The sequence below is a fragment of the Dipodomys spectabilis genome, unplaced genomic scaffold (assembly GCF_019054845.1).
Source record: "Dipodomys spectabilis isolate Male_0828 unplaced genomic scaffold, ASM1905484v1 ptg000024l, whole genome shotgun sequence".
Lineage (NCBI taxonomy): Eukaryota > Metazoa > Chordata > Mammalia > Rodentia > Heteromyidae > Dipodomys > Dipodomys spectabilis.
The window spans coordinates 26,085,651-26,100,299 of record NW_024870701.1 but is presented as its reverse complement, the minus strand read 5'-3'; the positions used below and the strand labels follow the sequence as shown (position 1 = coordinate 26,100,299).

At 35.1% G+C, this 14,649-nt stretch overlaps 1 protein-coding gene across 2 annotated transcripts in view; it reads left to right on the top strand.

Annotated features, from left to right (window-relative positions):
• Positions 1-14,649, top strand: part of Dym (dymeclin) — a 322,312-nt gene that overhangs the window by 196,592 nt on the left and 111,071 nt on the right. The window lies entirely within an intron of this gene.

Below are 14,649 nucleotides of genomic sequence, written 5' to 3'. Positions count from 1 at the left end.
TATGTCTTTTGATAAGACAGTTAAGACTATTAACATTCAACATTGCTATTAAAAGGTATAGTGTATTTACTCTCAGTTTCTTGTTTTTATAATAATTGCTTCTTTTCTATTTTTCCTTTGCTAACCTAATATAGAGTTTTTTCTTTCCTGTATTTTACTGTTTTAATTTTTCTTTTATAGGTAGGATTCTTTTAAGTATCTTTTGCAATTTAGTAGCCATGAATTTCTTTAGCTTTTGTTTATCTCAGAAGATTTTTATTTCTCCTTCAGTTATGAAAGATAACTTTGCTGAGTACACTAATCTAAGTTGGCAATTGTCTACATTGATTCTGGATCCATGGCAGTAGGAACATGTAGATAAGGAGACTGTACACTTCTGGCAGACAAGAACCATAGAGCGACACAGGAACCAGAAACCACTTATAACCTTCAAATGCATGCTTCCTCCCCACCCTCAACTACCTACTTTCTCCAGCTAGAGCCCATCTCCGAAGGTTTCCAGAGTCTGCAAAAATAGTGCTACCAGCTACAGATCAAGTGTTTGACACATTAACCCCTGAAGGGCATTTTTCATGCTCAAACCATAATACTATGGGACAAAAAGTAATTTTAAGGTAAATGAGAGTAATACCAAATTTGTGCATACCACTAACAAAATATTTTGAAGGAAATTTATATCCCCAATTGCCTGTACTGGAAAGGAAAAAAAAAGTCTCAAAGATCTTAGCTTTTATGTTAGAAATTAGGAAAAGATGAGCAAATTAAGCTTAAAATATGGAGAAGAAAGGAAATAATAAAAAGAGCAAATCAGTGGTGTGGAAAACAAAATGATAGTACAAAAAATCAACAAAACCATGTGTTCATTCTTTACAAAGATCAATAAAATTGATAAATCGTTAGCCCAGATCATAAATGGAGAAATTCTGTGTCCTAAATATAAACATTCTATTTTAGAGATTCTATGTTCTATTATAAACCATTCTGTCACTTATAGAACTGGGGGAATCAATTAAATTGAAATACATGTATATAAAAATCAAAGACTTTTATTGACCTGTAAATATAGTACCAGACTGTCTCAAACTATCTTATTATAGAAAAATATGCTTAAGTTTCTTTCATAAAATCATCTTAGCCTCCACCCTTGACTTTTCTTGACAGAGAGCTAAACTCTTTCTTTTAAAACATCTGTGTAACCCCAACATTTCTGTAACCCCAGATGGTTTTCTCAGTTTCATGACATATAATATTTCTAGAGATTTTTCAAAACAGAAAATATATACCAACACTATGTGGTTTGGATTCAGCCCAGAGAGGTGTTGTATTTAATTTGCACTATGTTTCTTAAAAGTTAGTTTTTGTTGTTAACATACAGGTTAGAAAAACTGGTGATCCATAGGATACATTTCCTATCCCAGTAATCAGTTTGAACTGACTTTTCTCATTGGCTCTCTATTAAGGATTTTTACAGTAATTCTCTATTTCATCATGACAGTGATTCTTATTCAGTAGCTATCACTGTCATCCTCACTACATGTAAGGAAACTAACCTCAAAAAAGTGAAGTATCCCAAGTTCATAGGGCTAGTAAGAAGAATAGCAGATCTTTGAATTACTTACTTGTTTTGTATAAATGTCAAAAATGTGGTTATCTTTCAGTTAACAATAATTATATACAATGCTAGTTATGGAGCCCAAGATACCAAGTTTATTGCATTATTTACATAGTACAAAGTTAATCTGTCCATTTCTCTTAAAGCAATTTTTAATGGTCTACTTACTTATTCCTATAATGTTGACATATGTTGTCTATACTGTCTGAATGGTTTGTCTGTAAGTAATTGAGAAGTGTATTCAATTAAATACTATTTTCTGTTTCAGTACTTTAACCTGATTCCTTTTCATGAAAGTTAACAATTAACCCACTATCAGATAGCAAAGAGAAACACATCTGTATATAGTTTTTTTATTTCAAAAGCAACACAGAGTTTAAGCTTCATTTTGAATAAAAATTGTCCGTGATTTAGATAACAATTTATATCTTTCATTTAGAAACAAATGTCTTTTCCTCACAAAGATAGACTTGTGTATTCTAGCTGAATAAATATTTACTTTCAGTCTGAACAAATTAGATTCTTTAATCCCATACTGTTTGTGTCTATCTAAATAGCATTGTTATCAGACTACAACAAAGTTACCAATTTTTTAAAAAGCAGATTACTTGGCAAATCAGTAAATTTACTACACAAAACAAGTGGGAATTACATATCCTTTATATTAAATACTTATAAATATTTTATTTCTATTTTTCTTATTCTAAAAATAAGGTGCTGATATTCACTTTGCTATAAAGTCTAAAAAATTTAATTACTCATTATAATAAAGTATGTTTTGCCTGAGGCTTTCATGTTTGCATGAGGTAGGGAAGTGATACTGGTAGTTTATGAAAGTATCTTTACTGTTAGTATTTGCTGATAAAGAATGAACAGAATAACAAAGGTACAGAGGAAGTAGGAGGAAGTTATGTCAAACAGACTCTCGGATGAGTTACTTTCTCTCAGCTGCATTCCTTGTAAAATAGAGAATCTCTTTTATTCTTGATCATGTTTTCTTTGAAGTTCTAACCTGTACTTTCATGTAACAAACACTGAATAGATAGTACCTATCATCATCCTCCTGTGCCTCTTCCTCATCAGCAACAACATAAGACATTAGTTTTTACTGACAGTTTTTACTGACATGAAGATATATTGTAGGGTGACCCAATATTTCAGTCCCAAAATTGAGACGTGTGTGTGTGTGTGTGTGTGTGTGTGTGTGTGTGTGTGTGTGTGTGTGTGTGTGTGTGCCTAGTACTCAGCCTCAGCCTTAGAGTAGCTAGTATTATAGGTGTGAGCTACTGGTGCCAGGCTAAGATGTAATTTTTTTTAAAGCAAATGGTGGAAGCACATTAAAATATCAAGGTATTCAGAGTGTTAGGAAACTTTACCAAGGCTTTCTGGAGTTGGACACTGTCCAAGAAAATTTAGAAACATAGATACTTTGAGCCTAATACATCTGTATTGAATATTAGTCATATCCCCTTACTAGTCAGAATTAGAATATGGTGAAGAGTCCTCATGTTACACAAAGGTATTAAGCTTCAGAATATAGATAACTTGTAGCAGAACAAAGTTACTAATATACTTTTGCATGAAAATATTGAAATCATTATGGAATATAAGATATACTATAATCTGGGTATAGTTCCTTTACTCGGTGACCATGGTTATATCACTTCTCTTGATTTTCCTCAACACTCAAACCAGGAGACTACTTTCCTTCTTTATGTTTCCCATTATAACAAACCAGTTTCTGTCAGTATGTTCCAAATGGAAAGAATACTTGGTACAATTCTCTCAAGAACAGAATAAGCTATAGTATAGAGCCAGTAGAGGGAGCACAAAGCATAAATTTTTGTCTCAATTTTAGAAATATTGGCAAGGGGGGGGTTATAAACTCAAACAGTAACCACAGTTCTTCAAAAGAGATTATTTCCTGCTTGATTTATCCAACACGATTTGAGCTATAATTTTTTAAGTAGTTGTATAAAAAGCTTTCCATTTTGAGCTTTAATTTTGTATTGAAATGGTGACATTTTTACAACTATAGATATAATTCTTATCTTTATAATTATTGGTAGTTGCAATAGAGAGTTATATTTTAATCAGTGGTTTTCATGAGGGTCACTGTTTTCTGTGTTAAGTATACTTTGATGAAATCATTGCCATCTTACAATACTACAAGTATTCTGTTGATATTGTAGTAACCTTGTCCGTGGGCACCACAAAGCTTTAAATCCCATTTTAAGTTATTCCTCATTTTCCTAGCATTCTTGTTAGTTGTAATGTTATATATATTTTCTAGACAACAAAAGTATGATTCACTGCTGGAGGTACAGCTCAAATGATGGGGTACTTGCCTGGTAACTGCAAGATCTTGAATCAAAAACAAAAACAAAAACAAAAAACCAGTGCCACCAAAAGGTAGTGCTTTGAAATTCTGTAAATATTTAATACCTACATATATTTTCATACTAGTTTTCTCCTCTCTGTTGTTTTTATTTAGGATGCTTACCTGAAGATGCTATTTACTGTTTGCTGAGAAATCAAATCAGTAAGACTTTGAGTTGAGACCTAAGAATTAAATATATAGTTTTCTTTTGGGCCTGAATAACCATTTCATGCATGGAAATCTTCCTCTGAGGTTTGGTTGATGTCGTAGGAGGTAGGAAAGAGGCTGCTCCTGTGTTCCAGGGATGAGTCATGGTAGAAGTGGGTTTCCTATGAAGTTACTGTAAATATATTTGGTTTTGTGGTTTTTCTGAAAAGTATTTCTAAATGTTAACTCAAAGGCTATTTTATACACTAATGTAGTTAGGTCTTTTTTAAAAAGGGAAATGAGCTGGGATAACAAAACACTAGAACTATTGACATATACAAGAAGCATTGCAGAAGAGTTGAGGGAAGAATGGAAGAAGAGACATCTGTGCCCTTAAATTTGTGTTCACAGAAGTGGGTAAACATATGAGTTAAAAAAAAATAAAGGTGTGTGGACCAACTATAAATTAGTAATTAGGTGTACAAGGAATCAAAGTTGAAATAATGGAATTTTTACAGATCTGAGAATTTTAAATAGTAATGAGCCTAGCATAAATTTAAAAAGTGAATTTGCCAATAAAGACCTATAATTCCAATTAAGATTCTCTGTTCTAATAGCCCTCTCAAAGACAAATTATATTTGATTTAAGATTAAAACCTTAAAAGAAATTTCAAATTTCTAGTTGAGATCTCCAAATTAATATTCTAATGTCAACAAAATACCTTTCTTACCAGATGTATATATGATATGGGTATGGGTATTGTATAGTATTTTCTTCATAGCTACCACTATCATGTTTCCTGTGACTATATTTGTAAAATCAGACACATAGTAAACATGCTTTATTTGGTAGATTTCCCCTGAGAGGAAATTTCTTTACACTTAGGAAGTGCCTTATGACCCCTGATAATAATAACTTCTAAACTGTCACCCTGGCTCCCCTTCTGCTCTCTATGAGATAATTCCTCTTTCCAAATGAATTTCCTCATTAAATATTATTTCAGTTTCAGTTATTGCCATAAATTAATGACATTGTACTAAGTTATTTTTAAAAATTTGGATCAGTGTTCTCTCTGCTACATATGTGGTTTTCTCAAGGTCCTAAGAAAATGTGACAGAAGAAGGCAGCCTAAATTCTTTCAAGTCACAATTTATTTCTGTTATTCGTGGAATATATTTTGCTGACAGAGAAGGGAGAATACTATTCTAACAACTGCAATCCAAAATATATAAGGTCTCTGGGCGTTGGTGGCTCAGGCCTATAATCCTAGCTATTCAGGAGGCTGAGATCTGAGGATCGTGGTTCAAAGCCAGCCCAGACAGGAAAGTCTGTGAGAAACCAGCAGTGGTGCTGTGGCTCAAGTGGTAGGGCTCTCACCTTGAGCTGAAGGGCTGAGGGACAGCACCCAGGCCCAGAGTTCAAGGCCCATGGCCAACAACAACAACAACAACAACCAAAAAAAAAGATACATAAGGTTTCTCATTGTAGTTTAGTCTATATACAATATACATTTTAAAATATATTTGCTATAAACAAGTACAATAAATAAGATAAAAGATAGCAATAAAGCCCATCATTTGAGTTAAATCAAATTACCAATGTTTAATTTGATTATTCTTGCTAAGTAACATTTATGAGCAATTTTAGTTAAAATTAGACAGGAAAAAAAAGTCTACTTTTAAAAAAAACCTTTTGCAGTCAGGAGCTGATGGCTCACACCTATAATCCTAGTTAATCAGGAGGCTGAGATCTGAGGATCACAGTTCAAAGCCAGCCCAGGTTACATAGTCTGTGACACTCTTATCTTCAGTTAGCCTCCAGAAAACCAGAAGTGGAGCTGTGGCTCAAAGTGATTAGAGCACTAGCTTTGAGCAAAACAGCTCAGGGACAGTGCCCAGGCCCTGAGTTCAGATCCCATGACCAACAAAAAAAAAGAAATCTTGGGGAGTGGGTAGGTGGGAGGGGGGTGGGAAATGGGAAGGGGAAACAAAGGAGGAGGCAACAATGCTTGATAAAAAAAAGTACTTATTATCTTGCCCATATAATTATAACCCCTCTGTACGGTATTTTCACAATAAAAAAAAGAAAATTTTCATATTATTTCTGCTTATTAGGTATTTTTCTTACTGAAATATTTTAAAATTAAAAATTAATGAGATAAATTTGCATGAATGCCTTTGTAAAAGATAATAGTAATTATTGTAATTGTTAATGACAAATTCTCTATTTCACCCACATATTTTATAATACAGTTACCAGATAATGCATATTGACAGTTCATCTATTTTACCTACTATTCTCAACATATAAGTAATGATTATAGTAATTATAAAGCATTATTTTTAAAGTTGTTAGTCATCTTTCAGCTTTCCTTCTATATTCCTTATTTGGGTTTTAGTTACCTTTAACTGGAAGTAAATTCAATTCCTGAGTTTCACCCTTTTTTCTAAAAATAAACATTTTTAGTTGTGTACTTTGCCAATTTATATAACTAATCATTTTTATTCTGCATGTAGCTTTTGCTTAAGCAGTTGTAGAATGAACAAAAACTGAATATTGTAACTAGATTTTATATGTATGTTTTTCTTTCATGTTAGAGTATTTATTGAGATGATGAGTTTGTCAGTATTCCATGAAATGTTATAATATGGACATTTTGCCTAGGCTATCAAAAATTTACAAAGTAAATTTATTGTAGCTTTATAGACTTGATTTTTTTTTTAATTAAAGGTGTTTAATCCCATTGTTAGAGCCATCCAATACCTTCTTTTCTCCTTTGGGTTCTTCATTGTCCAACGTCTGGTGGATCTGATTGTCTTTGACAAGGACAACTGAAACTTTTCCTTGGCAGTCATTCGTCTGCTTTACTTTCTTGGAATAGAGGGAGTTTTTTTTTCTTCTTCTTTTTTCAAGACACAAAGCAGAAAAGTGTTGAAGAGAAGCATTCTTTCTATATAAGCAGCCAGAGTAGCCATGATCTTCATCTGCCCTCTAGTTACACACATCTGCATGCCTACACACTCAAAGGCCCACCTTCCCTGTTCTCCCAGTGGAGTTATCTAATCATTTTAAGGAAGTCAGTAGTTAGTGTTTACTTGGTTATAACAGATACTGTTCATAGATGATTCATATAATGTTACGAGGTTATATTTACTCTTCCAAACAATTTATCTAGAAGTCTTTATCTTCATTCTAGAGTTAAAAATTAGAAGTGTTTATTTTATATTCAGTCATTTTTACTCTGCGTTTGGAAGGTATTAATCATTGTTTTTGTAGTTGTTGAGATGAAATTCATTAATATGATGTTTATATTAACTCCATATTTTGTTCTTGACAGGTTGTATATGGCCTTCTCCCACATTTTCTCTCTTTTTTGGACCTTCACTTGTTTTTAGTGGTTTGAAATTCTATTATGTGCTATGACATAGCGTTTTTGTTTTTACTTCTTTTCTGGGTTTTTAGTCTTTTATTACATAAATTTATGGTTTTCAGTTTTGAGAATTTCTCTGTTCTTAAACAGAGAGATCCAATAGACTTTCATCCAGTTCTTCATCATCTTTCTACTGTTCTTCCATGTGTTTATCTTTTTTTTTTTTTTGCTCTATTTTCTTGTGATTCCAGTCCTTTTATTAAATGGGCTGTTTCTGACACCTTATTTTCATTTCCCAAGAATTCTCTCTTTTCTCCTGATAGTCCCTTTATATAGTCTCCTTTTTTCATAGCTGCAATACGTTTACTTTTCTTCATTATTAATTGTCCAGCTCTTGGAAGTTTTCTTATCCTCCCATCATCATTTCTGTTTTATCCAGGTTCCTTTTTTTCTCTTTTGTTCATTTATCTCTCTAGTTACCCTTTGCAAGTTTTTATGTTTAAAAGTGAGGCACTACTGAACAGAGTAGAAGTTCTATGCACTTGGGTTGAGCTTTGTTGACTGCTAGCTTCTTTTCAAGGTGCATCAACTTGGCTTGCTCTTTGAAGACTTCCTGTCATTCATTATCTGAGTACTTTTGTTTTTAAACATGAATAAATGGACAGTAATGTGTCTCAACAAACTTCATTTATAAAAACAAGTATGGGCTGAATTTGGTCTTCAGGCTATATAGTTTGCTTAGAAGTATATGAGAAAAATGCATAGCATTTGAGAAGGTAAAGAGTTGTAGGGAAAAAGACTAAATAGTATAAGGATGAAAGGAGCATGCTAGAGTTGGGCTACTATTTTAACTGGGGTGTTAGTGGTAACAAAACTCTCACACTGAAGAAGTAAACCATACCAGACACTAATATATATGAGGTGTATAGTGGAGAGTAGCTCATAAGAGGGGAAAAAAAAAAATGTGTGCTTGCATTCTCACTCTCTGACTGCCCCTCTCTGTCTCTTCTCTATGTCTTTCAAAACTCTTCCCCCTTTTTCTTTTTCCCCTTCTCTTCCCTTCCTCTCTCTCCTTCCCCTTTCCTCTTCTCTCTTGACATTACTTTCCCTACTCTCCAAGCTTAGATTCATTCTCATTTTATTCATTTCTCTAAGAAGCTGAACCATGACTGTAGCCACCTCTAGTGTTATATCTGTACAGCTTCTAACCCAGAAGAAAAAAACATTTTTTCTCACTATTCCTAATAGAACTATCTTTGGGAAAGTTTCCAACTGACTTAACTTGAAGCATGTATACATTGGCTAGTCTTTGTGACCTGGGAATAAGGAATTATAATTAACTCAGCCAATATTATAAGCTTTGCTTTTTTCAGGAGAGTAATTTCAGTTCCTAAAAATAGGAGAGAGCGAATCATGCAGGACAGAAAAACAATGGACACCATAATAACAAAATAAATCTCTAGGTAAGAGATAATAAGATGGTTATGAGTCCAGAAACCAAGATATAATTCCTCTGCTTATGACTTAGTTTCCTCATGTATAATATGATGGATTAATAAAGTAATAATTTCTTCATTAAATAATTACATATTAATTTAGTTAACAGATGTAGGAAATTAGACACATATTTTACACAGATTGTATTCCTACCTACTCAGGAGGCTGAGATCTGAGGATCATGGTTCAAAGCCAGCCCGGACAGGAAAGTCTGTGAGACTCTTATCTCCATTTAACTACCAGAAAATCAGAAGTGGAGCTATGGCTCAAGTGGTAGAGTGCTAGCTTTGAGTATAAAGAAGCCCAGGGACCGTGCCCAGGCTCTAAGTTCAAGTCGGACAACCAGCAAAGAAGAGAAAGATAACTTTATATTATTTACGTTTCTGTAAGTTTGGTTTGATATTCCATTTTTAATCAGTACAGTCCACTCAAAAAAATGGTATAATCATCTCAAAAGGATCAGAAAAATCATTTCACAAAATTCAGTATATATTTATAATTTTTTGAAAAAAAAATTGAGGTCATAAGGAATAGAGGGAAATTTCAACCTGATAAAGGAAATCTATGTAATACTTAGGGCTAAAATTATACTTAGTGCTAAAGTCTAGATGCTTTTCCCCTAAGATTAAGAAAATAGTAAGGATATCAGCTCTCACATTCATTCAGCATTGTATTGGAGATCCTAACTTGCTACCACACCCAGTCCATTTCACAACTTTTAGTAGTTAGGATTATTCCTTTTGTGAAATTAGGCTCTTTCAGAATACCTGTCTTTTCTAGTTCTCCTACTTCTGGTCTTTCTCTAAGTGACCTTTACTGACTACTATTTTTCTTTTCATCCTTTGATTTGGCAGAGTTCTGTCTTTATATGTCTTATTTACATTGCATAATAGCAAAATACTTTCACCTTATGATTGTAACTGATGGTAGATTAGCTCAAAAACTTCTCTCCAATTCTCTTCTGAGCAGTATTAATGTTTCTCCACTTCCATCTGGTTGTTTTTAGCCATCTCCATTGCCCTTCCTAGTAGCTCTAGCTTCCTTGGCACAATTGTTCAACATACTGATCCTGAAACCTGCATTCCTGAATTTAACTGACTTTCACCACTTAGTAGCTATGTACCTGGCAAGTTACTTATCTTCCCTCTGCTTCAATTCCATCATCTCCTCAAAAGAAGAGATAATATGTGGTAGATAGTACCTGATACCCAGTGAACACCACATACCAGGGCTACTACTGCTGCTATTCTTAATCGTTCTGTCGCACCAATAATCCTTCCCACCTTTCAATTCCTCTATGCTCTATTGGCTACTACCTGTCCTGAGTTAGAAACCCTAGTTATCTTTGATTTGTACTTTCTCTTTTGCATTCCAAATGACTCTTACTTGCTTTGATTCAGGGCTGACTCTTCTTTTACTTTGCAGAATGCAGATGTTTTCTAAAGGTTTCTGTTTCATCTGTATTTTCTTTTTTTTTTCTTTTTCCTTTTTGCCAGTCTGGGGCCTTGAACTCAGGGCCTGAGTACTGTCCCTGACCTTCTTTTGCTCAAGGCTAACACACTACCACTTAAGCCACGGTGCCACTTCCAGCTTTTCTGTTTATGTGGTACTGAGAAATAGAACCCAGGGCTTCATGAATGCTAGACAAGCACTCTACCACTAAGCCATATTCCCAGCCCAGCATATCTGTTTTCTTATTGGTTCCTATCAGCCTTACCTCCATTGGAGAGGAATCTTTCTAAAGTAAATATAACTACATCTATATGTTTAGACTTCATTGATCAGTCAGTGGTTTTCAAACTTTGGTTCTCAACCTTGGGATTCCATGGCAGGGACACTGTGGCACCATGAAATAGGACAGAGCACAGGCAAGAGGTGTAAGAACAGGCATGCATCCTTCCTACCAACTCCTGCCTCCTAGTTCCTCCTGTGTACCAAGCACAGCAATTTAGTCTATTTTCCATTCTTATCTTGCTGTCATAGAATGGTTGAGGTCCAAGGTCTATGGAAAACATAAGTATTTTGTGAACTATCTCGCCTCCTATCAGAGCCATGTCTCCAAGCAGTTCGCTGCCTATGAGTGGTGCTGCCTCTCACTGCAAGTAAACTCTTTTCCCTGCCTCCAATTCTGCTCTCTTCTCTGTCCTAGTTAACTTTCCCATTGACTGATTGGCTTGGCCAATTTCATTTTTTTTTAATATGTATTTTTTATTGTAACGATACTATATAGAGGGGTTACAGTCTACATGAGTAAGATAATGAGTACATTTCCTATCGAGCATTGTTACCCCCTCCTTTGTTTCTCCCCTACCATCCCCTACCTCTCTAACTCCTCCCTCCCCCCCTAAGTTGTAAAGTTCGTTTTTAACATAGTGTCTGTACATCTCATTGTTAGAATGGGTCAACCTGTATCCTTATTTCAGCATTTTGTTTTTTCCCTTCCCCTCCCCAAATTAGAAAAATGTATATACAAGATACAGGGCACTGGAATCAAATTCAGTGAAAGCAGGGGTTATACCATGGAAGAATAACATACAAAAGAAACAAAAAAAATCACATAGTACTTTATAAGTACATTAAAAACAACAGCAACAAAGATAAAACCTCTTGTGTCCCTATCTTGGGGTTCATTTCACTTTTGCTTGGCCAATTTCTGTGGTTGGCAACCCTCACCTACACCCCCAGGGCATCCCCTTGTTCACTCCAGCCTAGTGAGGTAGATCCTTCCAGAAAGCAAAGGCATTCCAGAAACCAAAACAATGACTGCTGCTTTGACTTGCTGTTGCATCGCCTTTTCCATAGGCTAACAGTGACTTAACAAGATGAAATGTCAACCTGAGCTTGGTCTGTAAGGCCTTCTTTAATCTGGCCCCTACCTGTCTTGCCAGCTTCATCTCTTTCCCTCCTGAACTTTCTCTATTCCATGAAGTCTTTCTGTAGACTTTGTATAGACTTTCACCTTTCTAAATCACTCTCCCCACACACTCCCCTCACCCCCACACCCCCACCCCGCTTTACTTTTCTAATTAGCAACCCCCTAACCTTCAAGGTCACAGTCAAGCCAGATTTCCTTTGTGGAATGTATCGACCCTTCCTCTGTCCCTCCACAGTACTCGCTTCAAACACCAGAATTCTGATTTCAGCATTGCAGACATTGTTTTTTCTTATCCTGTCAGATTTGTGCTCCTTGGGGGCAAGCAACCATGTCCCTCTCATCGTTTTCCATTAGCTTCTCAACTCTGAATAGAATAAAGCCCAGGGCTTTTGATGTGCCATGAGCGGCCCTTTGCAGTCTGTCTTCAAACTGTCTACATTCTGGTCTCATCTCCTGCTGCCATCTGTGCACCCTCAACTGCAGTCATTTGTACCAGCTTGTGATCTTCTCAGTATGTCCCAGTTTGTACTGACCACACATGTTCTATTTACATGCTATTTCTCTTGTAAAATGCTGCCTCTTTGTAGAGACTTACTCTTTCTCTTTTTCTTTTTGTATGATGCTGGGGTTTGAACTCAGGGCATTGCACTTGCTAGGCTAGCACTGTACCATTTGAGCCATGCCCCCCAGCCTTGGTTTTGCTGGCTTTTTTGGAGATGGAGTCTCAAGAAGTTTCTATCTTGGTTGGCCTTGAAATGCAATCCTCCAGATCTCAGCCTTCTGAGTAGCTAGGATTATAGACATGAAGCCACTGCCATCTTGCTAGGAACTTTGTTTTCTTCAGAATAGCATGTAGTTTGTATCATATTTTTAAGATATGTGTAATTTTCAGACATTTCGAATGTAGAGTAGTATAGCAATCCCCTCTATTAAATAGAATAATATAGCAGTCTCCTGTGTTTTGATCCACTGTTACCAAAAGAACATTTTATGGTAAGAAGGGGGAGAGAGTGAGACAGAGATCACTAAATCCCTTATTTCTTCCTCCCTGATTCGGCTCTCTTCCCTACTTCCTCAGAGAACAGTGACTGTCTTAAATGTAGGGTTATGAATTCATATATTTCATATCATTACTTATTCTTTGTGGTATTAAGGATTGAACACAGGGCCTTACATGTACTAGACAAGAACTCCACCACTTGAGCCACCCCAGCACTTTTTGTATTTTGTTCCCAAAATAGGTCTCACCCAACTTTTCCTGGACTGATCCACATGCCTCTGCCTCAAAAATAGCTGGGATTATGTGTCACCACACCTAGTTCAGCTGTTTTATTCATAAGATAACAGCATTATATTAATATTAGCACCATGTTCATATTCTATAAGAATCTATTGTTTTACTCAACATTATTTTTGAAATTTATCCATCTAACATGTAGCTTTTAGATCATTTTGAATTGCTGTGTGGTATTTCATGGTCTGAATATTCCATGGTTTTGATTGTTTTCAGTTTTTTCATTGGTAATCCAATTTGCAACGAACATTCTTGTCCTCAGAGAGAAACCTTTCCCTGATTTTAAAAATTATTCTGGTAGATATATCTCAGCTGAGTGAATAGTAAGTACTGTTGGTGATCACCTTCCCTTATTCTTATCAGCAAACTTAGGCTTTACATATAAACACCACGTGTCTGTATTGCTTAGTCTTATAGCACCAAGCCAGAGTGAGTACTTTGAATGCAGAGCTTCAGGCATGAGTTCATTTTCTCATTCAGCAATTTGCAAGTCATGTCTTATATAAACTTAGGTCATTTCTCCTTAAAATGCCAAATGAAAGGCAAAATTAGAATGCTGAAAAAAGCCCACAAACTCTGAAAGCACTTGCTATACATCTGAGGCAAAAGTCTATTAAATTGTATGAGAATAACAACTTGGAATAAGTGTAAATTCTGCTTCTCATTTATGATGGAGAGTTGGAAGTGGCCTGGAATTATCTGTTGCTACAGACTTAAAGATAGCTAGGACCTGTTGTAATGTTTCAACATTTTGTTCCACTTAATTTTTGAAATTTTCCATCAGGTTCAACTGAAACACTATATATTTGAATTCAGGCTCACTTCCTTGTTTGGTCTCTTACTAACAAAGAAAACAGATTGCAAGAACTCTTTTTTAAAGTAAACAAAGTAGTTTAAAAAAAAAAAAACAAGGTCAAGTGGATTTTGCTCTGGTTTCTAGAGCTTGCTCAGTAATTTTCTTACATTAATGGTGAAAGTTACCATAGCTTCTATTGCTCCGTGGAGGTATAAAATAGAGGAGGAGAGAAGGGAAGGATGAGAATGAACTCAAGTTTGGTGAACTTACAAAGAAAGCCAGCCCAAGGTTTTACTTTTGTGTAAACTTAAGTTTCACAACTTTGTTTCTCTCTACTTTCCCTTGCCTCTTTTCTTCTTACTAACAACAAGATCTCTTTTTTTACACACTTTTATTGTTCCTTTTTAGTGGCATCCAGTTTATGTCTCCTAGTCCTTCTGTTTCCTATGCTACAATTGATTGCCAAACATCATTTAGCCTCAATTTTCATTTATCCTGAAACTGTACTATAATTAGAATGATTTTGCTTTCTTCTTTATGCATGTGAACATGGCTTATACGTAATCCCAGTATTAGTTTCCTTTGTGTCTCCTGCAAAATACTTTGCATATTTTAAAATACATGTCCTGAATGCAATTGAGTTACTCTTTTACTTAATCCTAGTACTTTGAGAAATT